The 19,286-nt window shown below is 43.6% G+C and overlaps 1 protein-coding gene across 1 annotated transcript in view; it reads left to right on the top strand.

The window, feature by feature from the left end:
* LOC124788125 (neurotactin) overlaps nucleotides 1–19,286 on the top strand; it is a 259,302-nt gene that overhangs the window by 20,016 nt on the left and 220,000 nt on the right. The gene's annotated exons all lie outside the window — the stretch shown is intronic.

The following is a 19,286-nucleotide window of genomic DNA, read 5'->3' as shown; positions in this document are numbered from 1 at the left end:
CAGTCGATTGGGACAGCTTTAAAAGAACTGAAATGTCCCTGATGGATATGTCACTCAGATGATATCCAGTGACATGTGTTTGAGGTCACTGAGCTTTCCTGGGCGACCTACTCTGCTGTTACAGCTTTTCTGCTGATAACAAAATACTCCCTGCTGCCTTTGATATTGGCGGGTTTGCCTCTCCTGAAAACTAGTGGTTAATTCTGCACTACATCGGTGTGTTCGGATACTTTTGATCAGATAGTGTACATAATGTCAAAGAGAAATCAAGAGAGGCGGTGCTGTCATTTGGGAGGCAATAAGAGGGCTTTCACGAACCAGACAGTACGTAAGCACGTCCACAGGATCAATTTGACCTGTCGACGTCTTCTGCGAAAATTGTACGAACCCCCCACCCAACACTTCTAGGAGCGCACTAGGCGAGGAAGTTGGGCCAGCGAAAACCTGGATCAATGGCGTCGAGTTTTCTGCTGAGAAGGCCAGGAGTCAATGCATAGCTCAGGCACACAGACCCAGGGGTACAGAAGAAATGTGGGACAGTCAACTTCTGGGCGAGAGTCATGTATGGACGCCAGAATCATCTCTTCGCTATCAATGGTAATGCGAGGGCTGTGCAGCATCGGGAAAAGACCCTCCAACCTCCTGACTAAACTTGCTGTCAACATTTCTGTGAGACGTTCTTCTTTCAAGACTGTTACCTATGAGTACGCTGCGGTCACCTTTCTCCAGGAGGTGCAATCAAACGAAAGGCTTAGCCTGTGGTACCTGCTGACATGAAAACGTTTGAACCTATTTGCAACAAGCTGAAAATTGCAATGCGCCGTCGCAGAAGCCCTTCTCACTAGATGAGCTCAGGAGGGCCACCATTGAAGCTTGATGAGCAACGTCTCCACCATTTTGTGGACAGTTAGCCAAAGAGAGTCCAAGCATGTTACACCGCAAGATGTGCAGTCTAGAATAGAGTTTTATTTCGCTTATTGTTTTGTTTTTATTCCACAGTATGTTAATTTGTTTTAGGTTAATGAAGTTATTCTTTTATTTGCTTCTTCCATCAAATCTAATCACTACCAATTCTGCTGTACAAATACTAAAACTGGGCCGATACAGAGAAGATTAGCCATGACCCCTGTACCTCGAAGCCTACATTATCTACATCATACCCTGCAAGCCACACTATGGCGAAGGGTACTCTGGTACCTGCCCCACTCGCGAAGAGCGCGTGAGAAGAATGATTGTCGGTACGCCTCTGTATTGGCTCTAATTTTCTCGAATTTTCTTGTCGTGGTCGTTTCTTGATATGTATGTGGGAGGAAGTAATATGCTGTCCGACTCTTTCCGGCAAGCGCTCTCTCGAAATGTCAATAGTAAACCTCTCCGCGATGCACAACACTTCTCTTGTACCGCGTGTCACAGGAGTTTGTTGGATATCTCTGTAACGCTCCCGTGTCGACTAAACCATCCCGTGAGGAAACGCCCCGCTCTTCGTTGAATATTCTCTCTCTCTTTTCTGTCAGTCCCACTTGGTGTGGATTTCAGAAAGAGGAGCTATACTCAAGAATCAGTCGAACAAACGCCTTGTATATTGCTTCCTTCGTGGATGACTACAATTTTCTTAAGATTCTTCGTGTGAATCTTTTCCTACTGTTTGCTTTATGTGGTCGTTCCACTGACGATCGCCCCGGATATTTACTCCCAGATATTTTAAGGTAGATACTGTTTCCAGAAATTTTTCATTAGTAGTGTAATTGTGCAGTAGTGGATTTATTTCCCTATGAATGCGGAATATGTTTCATTTATCGCTCCGGATATTTACTCCTAGATATTTTACGGGAGAAACTGTTTCCAGCAATTTGTCATTAGTAGTATAGTTTTGCAGTTGTGGATTTATTCTATAAGCGCGCAGCCGGCCGCGGTGGCCGTGCGGTTCTAGACGCTTCAGTCTGGAACCCCGCGACTGCTACGGTCGCAGGTTCGAATCCTGCCTTGGGCATGGATGTGTGTGATGTACTTAGGTTAGTTAGGTATAAGTAGTTCTAAGTTCTAGGGGACTGATGACCTCAGAAGTTAAGTCCCATAGTGCTCAGAGCCATTTGAACCATTTTATAAGCGCGCAATGTGTTTCATTTATTGCAAGGTCAGCTGCCAGAGCGTGTAACATTAATTAGTCCTTTGCACGTCATTCTACAAATCGACACTTTTTTCCGTCTCTGCTTTCCTATAGACAACTGCATCATCTGCGAACAGCCTTAAAGACCTTCCGAATCTTTCTGCTAGATCATTTATATTCATTGTAAACAGAAACAATCTTCAAAATGGTTCAAATGGCTCTGAGCACTATGGGACTCAACTGCTGAGGTCATTAGTCCCCTAGAACTTAGAACTACTTAAACCTAACTAACCTAAGGACATCACAAACATCCATGCCCGAGGCAGGATTCGAACCTGCGACCGTAGCGGTCTTGCGGTTCCAGACTGCAGCGCCTTTAACCGCACGGCCACTTCGGCCGGCAGAAACAGTCTTATCAAAATTCCTTGGGGTTCTCTGGCAATTACATTTGCATCTGTCGATTTTGTTCTGGTAAGATCGATGTGTTGTGGCAACATCGCAGTTCACATATTTACAGATGTTACACAACTGTTCATAAGTAATTGATTTTGTTACTACAGCGTCTAGCTAAGTCGTGGTCTAGAGGCTACTGTGGTTGTCAAGTGAAACGCTTCGGGCTACCAAGGTCCACTTATGTTGAACCAGCTCGGCGTGTGGCGTCACCGGAGCGGCGCGGAAGTTAGCCGCTCGGCTGCGTGTATCAGGTTACGGTGTGTGTGTGTGTGTGTGTGTGTTTGTCGCTTGCTGGCGGCTTACTCCATTCACATAGAGATGAATGAAAACCCCAGTAGAATGCAAGTTATAGCAGGCCAGGTGTGGGCCCATAATTGCCGGTGACCATGTGACCGTTTCGCAGAAGCAAGACACGGAAATCTACTTTGGTCCTGGCTACGTATCGTCTACGTCTGAGTCATTACTGACAGCGCAGAAGTTCTGGAAACATAAAGATGCGGATGAGAATGATCGTGTCCATTGCAAAAAATCTGGATGGCTGGGTGGGAATTTTAACCCCAGCCCTGTGTAATATGAGTGCAGTATCTTAGCACGGATCCACCTTCCTCTCAAAACATTTGTTGCCGATTCCGGCGACTGAAACTATCAGATAGCCTCAGTAGCAAGTAATGCGAATGATGCTAAAGTTCGTTTGTAATATATTGAGAAACTGTAGTTTGTCTCTCGATTGTTATGGATCTCTTGTACTGCGCACAGCTGTATGCTGCTCGAATGTAAACGATCCATTTGAGGTTTGAAGTATAGGGGTATGGATCGAATATCAGGCTGAGCAGGCTATTGTTTCCACAAGTTTGGGTGCCTCATTGGAGGACCTATCGGCAACAGAAATGCTGCTGCATCTTGAAGTGACAGTCATGTAGAAAAAGACGCACCGTAAACGCTAATTACACAGTGACGATTATTCTTGATCTCGTTACTCATGCCTCCTATTAAGATGCTCAAGTTAAAATCAGTTAATGACGAAAAGCACAGATGCGTGTAAAAGTCTTTGCTCCTAGTCTCCGTCCGAGAATGGAAAGCGAAGGAACCTTAATACGTACAATCACCGCTGGATTTGGGTAATTATCAGGATATATGTCTGATCTTTTTTTTAATCTGCGGTGATTTCAGGTGTTAAACTTTCTTCTCTTTCCTTTCGCGTATGGAGCGTGGGAACAATTACAGTTACATCCATCTGTACGAGATGTCATTAATGGAACTTCAGTATCTTCGTAGGGTGTTTAAGATGAACCATGATTTGGTATGTAAATACATATTACAAAGTTAGAGAGTTGTTTTGAAGGTATTCGTCTGGAGTGCAACCTTATATAGAGGTGAAATATGGACGAGAGTTTAACATACGATATTAAGCCACGCAGGACGCATGAGACCATTATATGCATACTGAACAGGTCCTCATGATCTCTTTATGGTCGCTGATAACAGTCCACTTATTGTTAAAATTATTTTATTTGCACGTTTCGAGCAAGGCTCATCACCAGAATAAAAGATAAATGGTTCAAATGGCTCTGAGCACTATGGGACTTAACTGCTCAGGTCATCAGTCCCCTAGAACTTAGAACTACTTAAACCTAACTAACCTAAGGACATGACACACAGCCATGCCCGAGGCAGGATTCGAACCTGCGACCGTAGCGGTCGCGCGGTTCCAGACTGTAGCGCCTAAAACCGCTCGGCCACTCTGGCCGGCAATAAAAGATAAAAAAAACTTAATAAAGAGTATCGTGTAACGTTGGTGCTAAACTGATGATAAACTATGCACGAAACCCACAAATAAAACAGTTTTAACGACAACTGGCCTGATGTTATTAGCGACCATAAGGCGATGAGAAAGTCTGCTCAATGTGGACGACAAGCAGTTTAAACAAGAACAAAATAGAAAAATGGCTCTGAGCACTGTGCGACTTAACTTCGGAGGTCATCAGTCGCCCAGAACTTAGAACTAATTAAACCTAACTAACTTACGGACATCACACACATCCACGCCCGAGGCAGGAGTCGAAACTGCGACCGAACAGAACTGAAGCTTATGTAATGTGGTACTACAGGAGAATGCTGAAGATTACGTCGGTAGATCGAGTAACTAATGGGATAGTACTGAAGCGTAATGTACAACTTGGCTAAATAAAACAATACGTTGCTGGGACGAATCCAACGGCATCATTTGGTAATAGAGGGAAGTGTCGCAGTGGCAAAAATTGTAGAGGGAGACCAAGGCTTGAATACAGTAAGTAGGATGAAACAGATGTACGAGGGTGGTTTGATAAGTGTGGTAAATTTCTAAATTTCCATGAAAGAATGTAACAGTTTTGTTGTGCCCTCCTTTTTGGTAAGCTTAATTATTCCAAGGCTCGTAGAAAGAATTTGAACAATGTACAGCTTACAGTTCATTATTGGCAGCCGTCTGAATTGGTCACTGTGTCGACTGCGATTGACATTGGAGAAAACCGAGTTCCGTGCTGTTATTAAACATTTTCATTTGAAGGGTTGGAGTGTCACACAAGTCAATACAGAACTGGATTAAGTTCGCGCGGACTCTGCACCATCATTAAAGACTATTTACTTTTGGATTAATGAATTTAAACATGGTCGCACAAGCACCGAAGATGAAGCGCGCTCCGTCCGTCCAACCGAGGTCACCGCAAAGGAAGCTATTGACAAAATCCCTGATATGCTAATGCAAGACCGCCGAATAAAAATTCATGAGATTGTAGGGATCTCAAGTGAGCGAATGCATAATATCCTGCACGGAGAAATGACTGTAAAAAAGCTGTGTGCGATATGGGTGCTGCGACTGCTCACAGTCGAACAAAAGCGCATCTGGCACAACATTTCAACATAATGTCTGACAATGTTTACTCTGTCTGTAAGACTTTTTTGCGCCGATTTGTGACTGTTAATGAAATCTGTATCCATACTTACACAAGAGAGTCAAAATGGCAGTCACAAAGGCTGGTGAAAATCCACCGAATAAGGCAAAGACTATTTTGTCAGTCGGTTAGGTGTTGCCAGTGTTTTTTGGGATTCAAAAGGAATAGCCGTCATGGATTACTTGGAAAAGGCAGAACCATCACTGGGCTCTATTGTGCTTCGTTGCTGGATCATTTGAAACTTGCGTTGGCTGAAAAAAGACCAAGATTGGCATGTAAAAAAATGCATTTTCACCAGGATAATACACCATTCCACACATCAGCGACAATCATGGCGAAAGTGCATGAACTGTTCTTTGAATTGGTTCCCCATCCACCCTATTCACCAGACTTAGCCTTAAGTGACTTCTTACTGTTCCATAACTTTAAACTTTCACTGAAGAAATTTTCATCAAATGAGTAAGGCATAGTTGCAGTCAACGAGTATTTGCAGAGTCTGATAGAGCCTATTTCTCCAATGGGATGAAATAACTGGAGGATCGCTGGACCAAGTGTATATCCCTCAAAGGAGACTACGTCGAGAAGTAAGGTGAGCTGTTTACAGGACAAATACATTACTGGTCATTAACATTGCTACACCAAGAAGAAATGCAGATGATAAACTGGCATTCGTTGGACAAATATATTATACTAGAACTGACATGTGATTACGGTTTCACAAAATTTGGGTGCGTAGTACCCTGAGAAATCAGTACCCAGAACAACCACCTCTGGCCGTAATAACGGCCTTGAAACGCCTGGGCATTGAGTCAAACAGAGCTTGGATGGCGTGCACAGGTACAGCTGCTCATGCAGCTTCAACACGATACCACAGTTCATCAAGAGTAGTGACTGGCGTATTGTGACGAGCCAGTTGCTCGGCCACTATTGACCAGACGTTTTCAATTGGTGAGAGATCTGGAGAATGTGCTGGCCAGGGCAGCAGTCGAACATTTTCTGTATCCAGAAAGACCCGTACAGAACCTGAAACATGCGGTCGTGCATTATCCTGCTGAAATGTAGGGTTTCGCAGGAATCGAATGAAGGGCAGAGCCACGGGTTGTAACACATCTGGAGTGTAACGTCCACTGTTCAAAGTGCCGTCAATGAGAACAAGAGGTGACCGAGACGTGTAACCAATGGCACCCCATACCATCACGCCGGGTGATACGCCAGTATGGCGATGACGAATACAAGCTTCTAATGTGCGTTCACTGCGATGTCGCCAAACACAGATGCGACCATCATGATGCTGTAAACAGAACCTGGATTCATCCGAAAAATGACGTTTTACCATTCGTGCACCCAGGTTCGTCGTTGAGTACACCATCGCAGGCGCTCCTGTCTGTGATGCAGCGTCAGCCCTGGTCTCCGAGCTGGTAGTCCATGCTGCTGCGCACGTCATAAAACTGTTCGTGCAGATGGTTGTTGTCTTGCAAACGTCCCCATCTGTTGACTCAGGGATCGAGACGTGGCTGCACGATCCGTTACAGCCATGCGGATATGATGCCTGTCATCTCGACTGCTAGTGATACGAGGCCGTTGGGATCCAGCACGGCTTTCCGTATTACCCTCCTGAACCCACCGATTCCATATACTGGTAACGGTCATTGGATCTCGACCAACGGGAGCAGCAATATCGCGATGCGATAAACTGCAATCGCGATTGGGTACAATCCGGCCTTTATGAAAGTCGGAAACGAGATGGTACGCATTTCTCCTCCTTACACGAGGCATCACAACAACGTTTCACTAGGCAAGGCCGCAACTGCTGTTTGTGTATGAGAAATCGGTTCGAAACCATCCTCATGTCAGCACGTTATAGGTGTCACCACCGGCGCCAACCTTGTGTGAATGCTCTGAAAAGCTAATCATTTGCATATCACAGCATCTTCTTCCTGTCGGTTAAATTTCACGTCTGTAGCCCGTCATTTTCGTGGTGCAGCAATTTTAATGGCCAATAGTGTATTTTTCTTGCTTTTTCACTATACCTATCAAACCACCGTTGTAGATTGCTGTAGCTATGCAGAGATGAAGAGGCTGGCACAGGACAGATAAACTGGAAAGCGGCATCAAAATAGTTCTCGGACTAAAGACCACAGCAGCAACAACTCGTCTAATCTGACAGGGACTCTTAATTTGCTGTTTCGTCCAAGGTAGATACATTTGTTCGGCAAGTATGCTGTGACGAACGGCAGCACAAAAACAACTCGGCTAACCCATCTGCTGCGTGCAGCAGCAGCCAGATGAAGTGGCGTTGCGCGTCCGTGCCATTTGTCAGCGGCAGCTGGCTGGTGAGCGAGCAGCACCAGGGGGTGCGGCGCTGCCAACGGCCGGCTGACGCTGGGGTAGAGTCCGGAGGGGAGCGCACAATGCTAATGTGTCCTGCCTGGCCCCTGCTGAGCGCACTCTGCTAGTCCACTCCTGAACCCACTTTTACACCACCTAAATTACTGCTTGTCTGTCGACGCCATCATTCCGATGGCACTCCTTACTTCAAACTGGGCACTCGTCAAAATAGAAGTAGTGGTTGATGCATAAAACTATTCAATAACGCGTCTTTTCCGTCTGCGAGTACTTCTTCAGAGATTAAATGCTAGCAGCTGCGTAGAAAGCTCAGAGGACCATGAATTTATATGTCGCTTTGAGAGCTCTGTAGATGACACTATATAATTAACAGTATTTGAAGCATTCAGCATCGTGTGATGAGAAATGTGGCCAAGAGGTTCATAATCATCATCATCTCCTTCCGAAGTTTAGGTGTAGTGGTCTCTATCATCCATGCATCCATCCTTCTCTTACGACGTGTCTCTAGTTCTCTCTTTCCAGTCGATCGATAATTCACTGCCTTTTTTTACTATCTGTTTTCTTTCATTCCATCAACATGATCCTCCCACTTCATCTGTCCTCATCTACCTCCTCATTAACTAAAAACATGTTTAAATCTGATCTTATCGTTTCATTCCTTATTTCATACATTTTATTATAGCTCCTTACATGTTTCAAGAACTACATCTCTGCTCCCTGCGAACGTGATTTTTCTTTTTTTGTTTACTGCCTGTACTTGTGATTATTCTTTTTTTGTTGTGTCCCCATATACAAGAGTATGTACGGCTATAATTTTATACCATTGCAATGGTGTTTCCTTTCTTGTAATTTTCCTTTCTTATATTTTTCCTTCGATTTGTTCCGCAGATAGCTTATATTTATTAACCTTCTTCTCATTGTCTTTGACATAGTTAAAACTAATATCAGGTGCTAGACAACTGAAGTGGGATACTTGTTCTAAAATTTTCTCGTTATTATTATTTTCGATCTGGCCGGATTCTTCCCTTTGAAAGCCACTACCTTTGCCTTATTTGCAGATATATCTAAGTTACATCGCGTTTTGGGAGAATCTATATACTGCTGTTTGTAAATTACCTTATGTTTCCTGTATAATTATCTGATCAACAGCATACAACAGAGTATGTAATGGTATTCTAGATCTTATCATAATTCCTAAATGCATTGTATCTTTCCACTTCGTAACCAGGTTGTCAATATATAAATTAAATAAAGTGAGCGACAGATTGCAACCGTGTCAAACACCTTGATTTATTATAATTTCATCTGAAATTTTCGATCCTGATCTTATAAATACTTTTGTATATACATATAGACTTTTTTATTAATAAAGTTTTTAGGAAAACGTTTTACTTCCAATATTTTTCACAAAAGGAGTTTTCTTACCATATCAAAGACGTTCTCATAATCAGTAAAAGCTCTCAAATGCTAAATGCTTTTCTAACCAAATTCCTAACGTTTGTCAATAACTTGTCTTATTATAAATACATCATCATTACACGAATGTTCCTTTCTGAAGCCTGATTGTTCTTCTGAGATTATTGCATCAGCGATAGTTGTAACTTTCGATTACAAAATTTCCCATAAATTTTACATCCTGCCTTTATTAGACTTACTGCTCTATTATTTCTCATAATGTCTCTATAAATTTTTGGTTTAGAGTGAGAATACTACACAGTTCCACTGTTTCAGCTCTGAAGATCCCCCACGCAGGCGTGGACGAAACGTAAATGAATAGTTTAACGCATCAACCACAGCTTTTCAACCTGGAAGTTTTAACGAAAGAGCTTCCGCCCTGTTCTAGTTGGTTTGTCTTCAGCTGCGGGGTATTTTTAGTACGTTAGTGTGGACAGAATCCATCCTTATTGTTGCCACTGATGCATAGTTTTTGATATGACCGTAAAAAAGTACACCTTAGTACGTCGTCAGTTCAATCAAGCATTAACTCCGTAGTGTAGCCCAAGGCATTTGTATCGACTGTTTCGTTCTTAAGTCGCCAGCGTTCTACATAATACAACGCTTAACGTTTGAGGACAGACGTTTGGTGTAATGGTTTAGTGTCTCATCTCGCTTACACAAAGCGGAATCAGTCTACCGTTTCAACGAAACGAGAAGAGACGGTTCCCTCCGTCTCAGCTGCTTCTGGGGTCCGGTCGATTTACATGTTAACGATACCGTGACGTGTTCCACCGGGGGTCTCTAGATCAACCTGGCCGACAAGCCACGGCGGTGGCTTCAGTGCCGGCGGTTCCTCCCCCACGGCACAAAAAGTTAAGTGACGCTGTCTCCACGGGCGAGGAAACTTAATTAAGATCAAATCTCAGAGAGGAGCGGCAACGCATCGTCGGGATCGTCAGCTTGTGACGAAGATGGAGAGCGGATATGTGGTGTGTGCTAGCACCTGCGTCTTATCAGAAGGACAGCCGTGATTGTGAAACACAGTCGAATATTTGTCATTTTGAAGTAACTCCGTTATTATCCTTTGGACTGTGATGCGCTGTTTATTGGTACAACAAGCCACCTCTTTTCTTAAAGCGAACACTATATCGCAAAGTACACGTTGTCCAATGTTACCCGACCACTCATTGATATTGTGCCATCATGGGACTGAATCTCGAATAGGTTAACGAAACACATGAGTCCGGGGCGCCTTTTCCTTTCCCCGATACGAGTACCAGCTCATTCATCTAGTTAAGGAAGGAAATGCTGTTCCATGTGGATTCTTCAAGAATGTGCAAAGAAGTAATTTGATTTCTCCACTCATTATTCAGAAACTTGTGTAAATCAACAAATTAAAAACAGGGTAGCATCTATTCCGCAGTAAATTTCACGAGTTCTGAGTTGAACGATATCGAATGATTCATATACAAGCATCGCTACTGGATTGTGATATCAGGTAGTTCAGTAAGCATGGCAAAATAGGTTAACTTCTGATGTTAGGAGACCGTCCCATCTTCGTCAAAACTTTCTCCCGGAGGGTCCTCTCTCTCTCTCTCTCTCTCTCTTTTTCTTTTTTTTTTGGTAACGTGAGATCACAGGAGCAGGTCTGCTATGTTGTCCATACGTCAGTCTGCTATCACCTATCAGTGTCGTCCCAGCTGTAATATAACAGACAGAAGTAGATTATCAGTGGACACTCTGGGCCAGATAACGATCTTATGACGTTCAGTGTCATGTGACTCAAATCTGGTGTCAGGTTACCCACTTGACCGATTTATATTCAAGGTCATTCTCACTCCCTCCTCCTAGGGAACGACTGGGCACTGATCAAGGTGACCCACGAAAACCTCTCGCACATCTTAGGCAATTGTGTGACACTTGCCGCGTGACATAAAATTTGCGGGATACCCCCTGAGGCAATGGGAGTTCAATAAAATGGCGGGAAACCGAGTGGACCAATAGGAAACGAGCTCCGCCTAGATGACATTGATCAATTCCCGTTGGTTGGGGAGTAGGCATGACCTTGAATATAAATCAGCCAAGTGGTTAACCAGACACCAGATGTGTAATATGACACCAGATGTGTCAAGATCATTATCTGGTCCAGAATGCCTACTGATGACCTTTTCACAGAAACATTTGAAAATTAGCTGTTTAGGATAGAGTAAAAAACTGGAACAGCAAGTGGTGGCAAAAAGTACCCTGTGACATTCTAGGAGAGCTGTTGGAGGATTGTTTTCCCAACAGCGATGGCCCATGCAAGGATGTAAAGATTGTTACAAGTGGGGGAATTGCTATTTTTGTTGCGTACCAATAGTGTCTCCTGGGCTAACCTGTAATATGCCAAAGCCATCATGAGAGGGATGAATTTCATTACAATATAAGCTACTCGGTGTAAATCATCGTTTGGTGACGCAGTCTCTGGTGGGCCACTTCAATTTGCGCGCGCAGTAGCCTGATTAGCTTCTTAACTATTACTTTTCAGTACAACCTACTCTGCAACACCCTTACAAGCTTTTCAGACTGTTTATAAGGGGCGTGGGAAGTGTCAGATGTCGAGAGAACACTGTGACAGACATGGAGATGCTGTGTACACCTGTGAGACGGTGTTATCAGTACCTGAGAGAGTTTTAAATAGCCTCAGTGTGGGTCGTCATTTGTCTAGCTGGTCGAACTGTGCAATATCCAGATTCATATGTACACTAACGTGGTGTTTGACTGCATGGGAACGTGAGGGAGGCATACTCGTCAAGGTTCCAGTCTACCACTCTAACCACCACAAGGAAGGATAGCTCTGTTGTGCATCAAGCCTGTACCTTTCACATCTGCCCCTATCATCTGAGAACAAATAATGGACTCCCTCCAACATCCTGTGTTATCCCGCACCATTAGTCGCAGACTAGCAGCAGCTGAACTTGAGAATTACCAACCCATGTGTAGGCTGATGTTAACACAGCAACACAAACGGCTGTGTTTGGAGTGGTGCCGTGACCAAAAAACATGGACTGCCAATGAATGGCTTCGCGTTGTTTTCAGTGATGAATCATGGTTTGGCATTACCTTGGGTGACCATTCTTCCATTGGTATTACTCCTGGTGTCATGTGAAGGTTCAAATGGCTCTAAGCACTTAACATCTGAGGTTATCAGTCCCCTAGACTTACAACTACTTAAACCTAACTCACCTAAGGACATCACAAACATCCATGCCCAGGGCCGGATTCGAACCTGCGACCGTAGCAGCAGCGTGGTTCCGGAATTAAGCGCCTAGAACCGCTCGGCCACATCGACCGGCTTGATGTGAAGGCATGGGGAACGACGGTAGGTCACAGACATGTATCAGCTTTCATTTGACAGTATTGTGGTGCCATTTTTCAACAGGAGGGTGCTCAGCCAAAAATGGCACACATGTCCAAAAACTGTCTGCATGTTGTTGACGTAGTATTGTGGACACCAAGATCTCCAGATCTGACCCCGATAGAACATGTACACCAGCTCAAACGTCCCAGAGTCAGTATCCGAGATTTCAAGAACCAATTACAACAGTTTTGGGCCAGTTTACCTCAGAAGAGGATACAACGACTTTATGACAACCTTCGGAAGTATGTTAGTGCGTGCGTCCATGTCAGTGGGGGTATAACGTAGCATCGATAAGTGGGCCCATATTGCCCACTTCTCTGTAAATTTAATTCGATATTGTTCAAAATGGTTCAAATGGCTCTGAGCACTATGGGACTTAACATCTATGGTCATCAGTCCCCTAGAACTTAGAACTACTTAAACCTAACTAACGTAAGGACATCAAACAACACCCAGTCATCACTAGTCAGAGAAAATCCCTGACCCCGCCGGGAATCGAACCCGGGAACCCGGGCGCGGGAAGCGAGAACGATTCGATATTGTAATCATGGAAATAACATGAACCAGTGAAGTTTTATTTCGTTTCCTCCTCCCCTTCTGGGTGCTTGACTTTCGTTCTGAGTTAGTTTAAAATAAGTCGCTGCTAATAATAGCACCACATTTAAATCTTATCAGTAACTGACTGAATATTTGTGCAGTTCTTTTGTCAGGCAGTTATTTTAATATGGTAAAAAGTTAGTGCTTTCATTCATCACTGCTTATTAAATCGCTACAGCATGTCTTCATAAAGTCTGCAAATCAGAGGAATTTGTCATTGGAAAATCTGAGAAATATGTGAATCAGGCAGTTGATTTAACAACCGCAATACCAACAAACATTTAAAGCTCTAACAGCGACACAATTTACATGCTATAAAATCGAAGGGGGCACTCAGCATTATATTTCACTCAGCATTAAGTAGGTGGACAAATGTCTGCAGATTATGGCTCTGGACGCGTGTAAATGTGTTGTTTCTGCCTTTATTTGCTAAGGGTCAATCTTTCTTCAATCTTTCCTTTCTGTCTTGTTTTACTAGATGTTCGCCGGACGCGGTGGCTGAGCGGTTCTAGGCGCTTCAGTCCGGAACCGCGCGACTGCTACGGTCGCTGGTTCGAATCCTGCCTCGGGCATGAATGTGTGTGATGTCCTTAGGTTAGTTAGGTTTAAGTAGTTCTAAGTTCTAGGGGACTAATGACCTCAGAAGTTAAGTCCCATAGTGCTCAGAGCCATTTGAACCATTTTGAACTAGATTTTCCTGGACTCACGAACAAGTCTGATTTGTTCTTGGCACTAGCATGATCAGCCAGTGAATGGAAGTGTTTAGACGTTTGGATCGTTCTCTGCACATGATCAGGTTGAATTCCTTTCCATGTGGACTAGCTTTCAGGGGAATAGGTGAAACGTAGAATTCCTTGCCGTTTTCGAGACGTTCAGTTTTCGCCCTCGATTCTTTTCTACAAAACGGCTGAAATTTTGGAAAATTAAATGTGTGAAAATATAAATCGTTTTTATAAAGTGTAATTTGGAGGGGTCATGATCTTGTGACCCTTCCCTTGGATTCTCCCCTTTGCCATTTTCGAGACGCGTAGTTCTTATGTTCGATTGTTTTCTACAAGTGGCCTGAAGTCTGGGAAAATTATATATGTAAAAATATAAATGGTTTTGATAAATTGTCCTTCAGAGGGGTCATGACCCTCGTGACCTTTCGCTTTGATTTTCGCCCTTGCCGTTTCGAGACGCTTAGTTTTTATGTTTGTTTGTTTTTTGCAAGTGGTCTGAAATCTGGGAAAATTATATGTGTAAAAATATAAATGTCCTTCGGAGGCGTCATGACCCCCGTGACTCTCATCTTTAGATTCTCGCCCGTCCTATTTTCGAGGCCCTTAGTTTCCATATTCCATTATTTTCTAAATTCAGCAAAAATTTTGGATAATGATGTATGTAAAAAGTAGAGTTTTGATAAATTGTCAGTTGGAGGGCTCATGACTTCCACGACCCTCCCATTGGAGCCGAACCAGGAGACGCAGTGCTGTCCAGCGCTGCCGCACATTCCTCGCAGAGGAATGCCAGCAGAGGGGCGGGCATCGCTGGTGGTATTGTGAGCCGTTACGCGAAAGGCAGTTTGTACTCTGCTGCACAGTACAGTAGCCGCGCGACAGCGGGGAGGTAGGCCGACGCGCCGCCACCGCCACAAAGGCGGGCCCGCACAAAAGCCCGCCGGCTCCCTGGGAACTGGTTTACACTCGACACGGGACGCGGCCGCCGTCCTCCGTGCACAGCACACGGCAGCGCGTGCCTAGACGCGCCACGGCGAAGCAGCGCCACGATGTATATACACCGCATGTATAATGATATGACAGAAGTCACGGTACAGCGATATGCACATACACAGATGGCGGTAGTATCGTGTACACCAGGTATAAAAGGGCAGTGCGTTGGCGGAGCCGTCATTTGTACTCAGGTGATTCATGTGAAGAAAGGTTTCCGACGTCATTATGGCCTTATGACGGGAGTTAAGGGGGGTAGGACGTCAAACGTGCCGACTTGGAGCAGGAGAGGCATCACAGGACATTTTAATTTCCAGTGTCTATTCTTTTACAAATAAATTCATAAAACTTTGTCAGCATCACCAAGAAGGATTCAGGATTCACACCCATTGCAGTGGAAGTTCTAAAATATAACAAAATAAATTTTTTTACGTCCGAATTTTCATCATTTTTTCACTTACTAATGGCTGCATTTGTTGCTGTAGGTACACTTTTCTTCATAAATTAGAGTGATTCTTCGATGAATTTTGCACAGCATACATACCATACTCACAGGTGTATGAAACTCCAGAATTTATTTAATTTATGAAAAAACGAATGAACTGTTATATTTTAAACTTCGTGTTTAGAAAAAACACAAATTTTATAGTTAATTACCTCAGTTTTTACCACAGTTTGTAATAGATTGGAAAATTCTAGAGTTTCATACACTTTTAAGTATGGTTTGTATGATGTGCAAAATTCATCGAAGAATCTCTCTTACTTATGAAGAAAAGTGTACCTACAGCAACAAATGCTGCCATTAGTAAGTGGAAAAAAATGAAGAAATTTCACATGTAAAAAAAAAGATATTGTTTCGTATGTTTTCGAACTTCCACTGCTAAGACTGAATTCTGAATCCTTCCTGGTCATGCTGACAAAGTTTTATGAATTTATTTGTAAAACTATAGACAGTGGAAATTAAAATGTTCAGTGGTGTCTCTCCTGCTCCAAGTCGGCCCGTTAGACGTCCTACCACCCGTAACAGACTTTGAACACGGAATAGCAATTGGAACTAGATACACATGGCATTTCATTTATGAAATCGTTAGGGAATTCAATATTCCGAGATCCACACTGTTAAGAACGTGTCGAGAATACCAAATTTCAATCATTACCACTCACGACCGACAACACTGTGGGCCACGGCTTTCACTTAACGACCGAGAGCAGCGGCATTTTCGTAGAGTTGTCAGTGCTAACAGACAAGCAACACTGCGTGAAACAACTGCATAAAATCAATGTGGGAAGTATGACGAAGTATCCATTAGTGGACACGTGACCACATCGGTTGGACCCTAAACGACTGGAAAACCGTGGCCTGATCATTGAGTCGCGATTTTGGTTGGTAAGAGCAGATGGTAAGGTTCAAGTGTGGTACGGACCCCACGAAGCCATGGACCCAAGTTGTCAACAAAGCAATTTGCAAGCTGGTGGTGACTCCATAATGGCCTGGGCTGAGTCTACTTGGAATCGATTGGGTCCTCTAGTCCAACTGAACCTATCATTGACTGGAAGTGGTTGTATTCGGCTACATGGAAACCATCTGCGGCCGTACATGGACTTAACATTCCCAAATAAAGATAACTTATCGCCAGGTCGTAGCTGTTCGCGACTGGCTTTAAGAACATCCTGGACAGTTCGAGTGAATGATTTGGTCACCCAGATCGCTTAACATGAATCTAATCAAACATTTATGGGATAACCGAGAGGCCAGTTTGTGCACAACACCCTGCATTCGCAACACTTCCGCAATCAGGACGGCTGCAGAGGCAACACGGCTCAGTTTTTCTGCAGGAGACTTCCCACCCATTTGTTGAGTGTATGCCACGTCGGGTTGCTGCACTGCACTGGATAAAAGGGGTCCGACACGATATTAGCAGATATCCCATGACTTCTGTCTCTCAGTGTACAGCATCATCCAGTACCAAATGATCACACTTCCACCTGGAAACTTCGCTACAGTGGAGCTACTAGCCGTAAGGGAGACCAGTTTTTGTGGAACGCAGGCACCTGGTACTCACAGATTCCCAAGGTATTTTGAAGGCACTGCTAAATCCAAGTTTTAACAAGAAGACTAACCTGTAATTGTGACAATGTCAAGCAGGAAGAATTCGGCCGTGCTGCAAATAAATAAGAGTACTGCAATATTGCTGTATTGATCTCGGGAAAACTCCATAAAAGCAAAATTACAGATATTCGAGTTTACACGGAGGCCTACCAACAATCGTCATTCCTGCTCAACATTCGCGACTGCTGGTCTGCAGAGTGTAGACGTAGCAGAAGCGTTGCGTTGCGCAGTTATCTGGACAGGTGGAGGAAAGAACCGTTTCGAGCTGCAGGATAGTTTTTTCGTTTAGCATCGATGGCAGAGGAATCAGTTTCCTGGTGGGTTGTGTGTCGCGTTAGGTAACTGGCAGCGGCGAGCAGACTCGTAGCACGGATGGGCAGGCAGCATCCGGTGACCCGGTGGCTGGGTGTCGCGTTGCCGGGATCAGGCGCAGGGTCGGGTTCTCCGTGGCTGAAGCTGCCCCGCTGCGTCGCACCAGGTGTCACACTGACTCACGCACCAACAGTTCACACGCGCGTGCGAAGCTACGATATTCTCAACGGGAATCTCTCTCCCTCTGACATTCGATAAGGCTTAATCCATCGTCACACTGCTAACGGCATTCAACGAGTTGTGTCTGTAGTACACACAAATAAAAACGTCTATATTCATGAACATGTTATAAGGGAAAAAGGATGGTTCCATTAAAATATCCTACCCACACTACTCTTACAGCAAATAAGCCAATTTCCAGTCTCGAAATACAATAAATGCTCGTTTTCTCTATATTCCTGAAATAGAAACAGATTAATTCTGGCAGCGGCTACGCATAGTGCAAAGTGTGTCCCGATATGGAAATCATCGTTCTTGCAGCGGCGTCGAGAAGTACAACTTAATACGTTCGCAGAACTGGTGTCTCCCTATAACACCCGTGCCCGTGATTTGGAACTTTTATTACTAATTACTGAAATGAGTAAGCGTAGAATTCAAATTTTTCCTCATCAGCAATGGATACTTCATTGGTCATTCAGTTACTGAATCCAAATAATTCCTTACACAAAATTGGCGTAATTCTTCATTCGCCTACTTCTTACAATATTTTCCACAGTTTTACGTATAACTTAGTACAGAAATCGATATATTTTCAGGCATAACTCGATTAAAATTTATATCCATCAAAAAAAAAAAAAAAAAAATCTGGAAAGAGTTAAGATAGGCAAAGAATAAATATCGCTTGGAGCGTCTATAACAGTACAGTTCCAACATTCATTCCAGTATATCTCTGCTCAGCAAGTAACTTTCCACTAGTTATTAATTACTTGGTCAAAAAGGGGAAATTACACCACGTCCAGTTAGTAAGGACATCAGCTTATAAAAGTGCCATTACAAATAGTGTTATAAAAATTTACGATAATCTTCCATATAAGATAAAAATTACATCATCATTCTCACTTTTTGGTTGAACACTTAAGCTATTCTTACTCGATCACTTTTCTATTCAGGAACAGAACCTTTAGAACATGTAAAATACAATGCTCAAAACAAGAAAGTGCAAAATGTCTCACTGCAAGCAGTGCAAGCTCAGTTGTAGATAATGGCAATCGAACAATCTCACTCTTGAGAAACAGCACTTTTATTTACATACCATCGAGTATTACAGAACATCAGAATGCACTTCTGTTAAATTAATAACAAAGTCCCAGAACTTTAAAGAAAATGCGAACTTTTCGACCATCTGTTTTCTTTGACCATCTCCCGAACGCTTTAATCATCGATGTGTTATTAACTGACATTTAATTACAACAAAGTGTACCAATAAAAAGCGTTATTGGTGGACCTTTAACGTGCCGATGCGTTGAAACGGCAAGTTGTACTGCACACGAAAGTTCTTTAGCCACCACTGTAACATTTCCCGTTTTATTACAACAGATCGTACCAATAACGACTCGTTTTGGAGGGATCCTCATAGTGCTGGTGCGTAGAAATGGCACATATCTATAAGAGGTAAGCTATAAACAAAACTTACTAAATATGGGCTTCAACTGACGTCCTACATTTCTCGTAGAAATCCTCGAACGTTAGCCTAAACCTCTCCTGGAGATAAGGTACTCCGTCCTTATGATGTAGTTCTGACGTCGGCAAATCCCGAGGTAGGTGCAAAGCGAGTCTGAGAGTCACTCTATGTAGGCAGGAGCTAGATCTGTCGCCTTTATGTAGG

This window comes from Schistocerca piceifrons, chromosome 3 (genome assembly GCF_021461385.2).
Source record: "Schistocerca piceifrons isolate TAMUIC-IGC-003096 chromosome 3, iqSchPice1.1, whole genome shotgun sequence".
NCBI classification, from domain to species: domain Eukaryota; kingdom Metazoa; phylum Arthropoda; class Insecta; order Orthoptera; family Acrididae; genus Schistocerca; species Schistocerca piceifrons.
This window is presented reverse-complemented; position numbering and strand designations above follow the sequence as displayed.